The sequence below is a fragment of the Protopterus annectens genome, chromosome 7.part0 (genome assembly GCF_019279795.1).
Source record: "Protopterus annectens isolate FY-2018-M chromosome 7.part0, PAN1.0, whole genome shotgun sequence".
NCBI lineage: Eukaryota > Metazoa > Chordata > Ceratodontiformes > Protopteridae > Protopterus > Protopterus annectens.
Window position 1 is genome coordinate 1,037,203,612 of NC_056739.1, and position 6,000 is coordinate 1,037,209,611.

Below are 6,000 nucleotides of genomic sequence, written 5' to 3' on the forward strand. Positions count from 1 at the left end.
CTGTGATGGAGGCATGTTGTGCAGTACAGTGCAGGTTCTACTATTTTTGCTGGAGAAAAAATGTAGCCATGTGTTTGCCATCAATGATTACTAACTGAAGAACTTGATGTTACAGTTAGTTAAGAGCTGTAGATGTACAGCAGTGGACTAATACAAGGCATAGGTTACCCAGGTGCTCCTTAAACATGAGTACAGGTGATCAGTGGACTAATAAGGCATGCTTTGGTGCTCCTCAGAAACAGCTAGAAGTGATTTGTAGATATTTCTGCCTCATTGCTCATGCATGTGTGAGCTCTCCTTAGCGTAACATGTTTTTGGGATTATGCTGTCATCACTGTCTCAGAGCAGGACCAGGCTATGTTGTACTACTGGGTTTGCAAGCATAGTACACTTTATGGGATATGCCTTTCCATTCCTTAATATTACTCCTTGGTGTTAGGCTTCCTTGCAGCATTAGGCATGATGTTGCTGTTCAGCTATGTTGTGCTGAACAGCACATCACATTTTCTGTTTCACTTGCTTTTGACAGCTACTTTTTCTGTCTTAGTTATGCAGTTGTACCTACATAATGTTTGCAAGACTCCTATTCTGTGCATCATGATTCACATGCTTGCGAATCACAATATTATGTTCATGGTGCTCATTTGCGTACTTGACGAATATCTATGTTTTTACAAATATGCAATAGTATATCCTTCCATTTTGAGGGGTAGGAATTGCTTTTAGGAACTATGCAGAGTATTGTATGTGAGTTTTACCATGAACCAACCTATGCAGATGAGTTCAGTATTATTGAGTAGAGCTCAGTTTGAATATCTGATTAGTTATTTCATTGAAGGAAATCTCCAGTTATGGATTTCATTCTATTGACAGTGCTGCTAATTCAGTTTATGTAAATAGGCCTGCTCATATTTATCTGTTCAGTTAGCTAGTTACATACCTATCTATTCAGCTATCTGTTTATTTTTGCCAGAGCTCTAGCCATACTTTTTTCTACAGCTCTGCCATATTAAGAGATCAGGAACTGAATATCATTCTGTTTGTACTATAGCTGGTTGCACAAGTTTCCTCTGAAGTGTCAAAGTAACAATAGAGATATATGAGTACAACTCTGTCCAGTAGAAATAAAAAGTAATGAGGTATATCATCAGAACTTCACTCATTCCATAAATTTGATTTGCTTCCAGTTGGTGGTGATGAGAGTGGTGAGGTATGCATGTAGGTATCTGTCTATATATCTGTCTCTTAGGAACATCATTCAAAAACAGCAAAAACAATAAATAATAAAACTATTTTTCCATATTCTGCTAATTAACAGAAAAGTTCTGAATATGTATACAAACATGCTATGTATTCTGTAGCTGATGGAGTGATGAACTACTTGGGTACTCAGGGTAAACAGCTGTCCATATATGTTTTAAGGTTGTTCACATTAATTTGTGAAAGAATTGAAGCATAGTTGCATCTTTCTTGTGCTTGTTAACAAAATCGTAATATTTTGTACATGAAAGGTCTCATTTTATGACATGAGTTTCTACTGAGGCATATTAGGGTGGGTGTGAGTTACACTAGACCATAGTGGCTGCACATTGGCTGGTGTTCTCATGTGTAACTGAGTCATGTTTCTGTAGCAGTATATTAATGTTGCCATAGGGGAGACCCACATAAGCCTGCTGCTTGTCATGCACTAGGGAGCAGATCTTAAATGTGCTGTCTAAGGCCAAAACCACTGCATCAATGAGCACCTATAATATCCCAGGATATCTCCTAAATAGGCTGAAACATGGCCTATCAGACCACTGGAGTCATTGCTGTAACCATAGCCTCCAGACCGGCTTTGTACCACATGAATGGAGAATTGCAGTGGTTATCCCTGTCTATAAGGGCAGGCCATCAATGGATCCTGGGAACTGCAGATCAATAATTCTGACTTGTTTCATGTGCAAAACCATGGAAAGAATTATCATGAAAATGACACAGAATATCTTCAAACACGGGATCCAGCAAGTTTAGTTTCATCAAGGACAAATCATGCTTACTTAACCTGGGGGCGTCTTTGAGAGGGTCACCATAGTAATGGCATTAGGGCAAAATGTTGCATACTGCCTATCATGCCTGGTTAAGGCATTTAATATAATACCCCATTCAGGTATTGTAAGCAAACTGGCACTCAAATAGGAACCATAAAGATAGTAGAGATGAGACCACCTCCAGAATGAAGCCAGTCCCTAGTGGAGTCACTCAGGAATCTGTGCTGGGTCCACTTATTTTGGCATCTATTCCTCAGAAGTCAAGGCCAATCTCAGCGGCCTCTGGCTGACCAAGTCTGCAGATGATTGCAACATAAGAGCAGTCATAGACTTTCCTACAATAGAATAACATCCTACAGGGAGGACTAACACAGAGATATGACTGCTGCCAAAGCCACTGATTAAAACTAAATGCAAAGAAATGTATAATAATATCCCTAGATCATTAGCCACCCTAGGAAATTACCTAATCGATAACAGATCCCTAAGAGTGGAACCAGTATTCAGGGATTTGGGTCTATATGTACATAGTAACCTGGCTTTCGACCATCATGTGTCTAAGGTGGTAAAGAAATATTTCTATGTTGCCCAACATTTAAGGAAGGGTATGGCATCTAGGTCCAAGGAAGTCATTGTTCCACAGTATTTGGCCCTTCTTAGTCACATCTTTGAGTACAATGCCTCTTTTAGTATATACTTGACCGGGCACATGCAACAACTGGAATATCCTTAGAGGTTCCTCATAAAAAGAATAGATGGTGTAAACAACACATTCTATACAGATCACCTTAAAGACCTATCTTTATATTCTGTTTCCAAAACAATATTGAGAGGCAACCTCTGTCTGGTATACAGGCATCCTTGGATCCCACTCTGATGGACCTTTTGCATATCTGGAAAAGGAACAGCATCAGAGTTACTCAATCTAGGGATTTAAACTTTGCTTGTGACAAAAATAGGACATGTTGGAGGGATAGGTATGTGTCTCAGAGAATTCCCCTTCTCTGGAACAGGCTTCCCATCCATGTGAAGTAGAACTCTGTCCTAAACCTTTTCAAGAGAAAACTGGACCAGTGGATGGGAAAAGGGAAATATATACTAAGCATAGCACATATGTCTCTTATGGAGATATAAGGGGACTTGCAGCTAATAAATCTTGCCCTAGCTTATGTATATCCCTTAAAATAACTATCAAAGAACATAAACTTGTGAAATTCATTTGGGAAACTTGGCTAGACATACAAAGGCCAGTACATAAACTTGCTGGATACATTTGGGATGCTTGGGTAGGGGTATAAAGACTTTGTGGTCATTAGCATAGTAATGAACCTACAAGCCTATGAATAACAAGCCATGTGATATCACGTGTACATATAACTATGTACAGACTGCCTTCCTGAGGACTTTTCTCATAAAAGGAATATTTATAACAGGACAGTAATTCTCCAGAATCTCATGTCCAGTAATGGTTTCATGAGGATGAACTGGTGTAGAGTACTAATTAGTAGTGATGACCAGTGACCAATTTCATCCCCAGCCTAGGGAAAAGTACAGCAATAAAATTAAAGTATACAACATAGGCAGAGTGTCAGTGAAATTCATTACAATGTGTACAACAAGGTTAAAGTAATGTAACAGCAAGATAAATTATAATTAAGTACTCATTATGAGAAATTCTTTACATTATTTAGTTAATTGAAGTTGAAATCAGCTTATGCAGTACAGGCAAGTTATATAAACTATATGTTACAGGGTCAAATCTTAAGAAAAATGTGATGTTCAGTTACAGGAATATAGAGAGAGTAAGAAAGTTAGTAGACTGTGGGAGATTATGGTGGAATGCTTCAAAGAAAACCTCAGGGATGGTTGATAAGCAGGAAACTACAATTCCTTCCTGACCCTTGGATGTAGCTTTAGCAAGATTGTAAATGTATGTGTGTGTATGTATGTATGTATGTATGTATGTATGTATGTACGTATGCATTTATTTATTGGTAACCAGCTAAGTAAACTATTACAAAAGGCTCCATTTACCCATTCCATTTAAATAAAATATGCAAGCCCACCTTAGATTTTTCCAGCAAGAAACTGCATACCACAGGTAGACAGAATCAGTATATAGCATGAAGTAATCAAAGTTTAAAAGAGTATACAGCCGTAAACTGGAGATGCTGTGTACAAAGAGCAGCTGTAGAGCACATATGATTTCTAAACATTTGTTAGAAAATAGAAATAACTGTACATGCACAATATTTGCAGTGCATACAGCAGAAAGCTGTTAAGCAGCATTACTGCATGAATGCACATAAACTTGACAGGGTTTCACCACAGGAGGCATTAAAAACAATCCCCCATATTCATGGACACAGAGTTCTGCTGACTTCAATAGCTGTGCAGACTATGTATAGGACTGTAGCAGGATGCATAAACATGGCTTGACCTATTAGCAAGAACACAGACTATGTTTGTGACTCACCCTCTAGTGAGTACAGTACACAGTTATGTATTGAAAACACCAGTATCAGAAATAAGGTGGAAAACCGAGAGAAGGTTATTTGTCTGACAAGTATTGGCAGAGCTTGTATATGACCTGCCTACTTGCATTTGCATGGGTCAATACCCCTTCTGCCATCAAAAATGTACTCTTATAACTATTTCCATATGAAATACATTTGGAATTTGGTTTAGTAAGTATAACATCAGCATTGAAATATATATATATATATATATATATATATATATATGTTGTATATATATATATATATATATATATATATATATATATATATATATATATTATATATATATATATATATATATATATATATATATATATATATATATATATATATATATATATATTGGTAATTGCTCTGACATCAGTTTATATATATATATATATATATATATATATATATATATATATATATATATACTGGTAATTGCTCTGACATCAGCAACACAAACTGGAGTGTGATACATACTTAGTGTTGAAAAAAAGATTACAATATTTTCATGAGAACAATGTGTTTCCTAAAACAAACTTTTGCATACTTTTAGTCAGTCCCCGGGATTCATGAACCTTGCGCCAGGTGCACGCATGGCGTAGGCGCCACAACGCCAGACATGGCCGCCGAGCGATTCAGGTACGATCCAAAGCCACGTGCATCAGCGGCGTACGCCGGAGTTGCGCTGCCTCCGGCGTAGGTATGTTAAATACCCCATGTGCGGTGTTGCACCATGCAAATGAAGGCAAGTAGCGATTCAGGAAGTGGCGCAGGCGTAGCATAACACAACGGCAATGTAAACCAAAAAAAAAACGGTTTACACATATCCAAACATGACATAGGAGTAACGGAAGGCTGCCAACGTCAGGTGTCATAGTGGTGCAACATGGTAATGTGGAAAGAAACCGAGAATGTCAAAAGAAAACATGCAGAAAATGTAAATAATGACATAAATGTTATGTACGCAAAAACCACAGCAGAGTCCCAGGACATGTCCGTGGAAGGTGAGGAACACTGAAGTAATATGACAATGCCATAAAAGAGCAGTATAAGACACATCAGCATCACAGCCACAATACACCATAGTATGAATGGAAAGCCACAACCACAGCGCAAGGGTTGTCAAGGAGTGGCGGTGTCTGGCACCGTAACCATGTATTAGTAGTCAATGCCATGCAAATGAGGCAGATAATACTGAATCGCAAAACACCCGCCGGCGTAAGGCTGCACCAAATGGTGCAGTGGTAATACACCGAGGAGTGGCCTACAGGGAATAGCTGTCAATCGCAGAGGGGTGTGACACTGTGGAGGAAGCACATTGGAGGCCAGCAAACCTGGGCTGTACAATGCACATCACAGCATCAGGACTGGCGTGTGAGGAAAGAGATTCGCTGAGAGTACACAATGCGCGCACAGATGCATGTGCACAAGGATGACTACGTTCCCCAAACCAGTCATGTGGC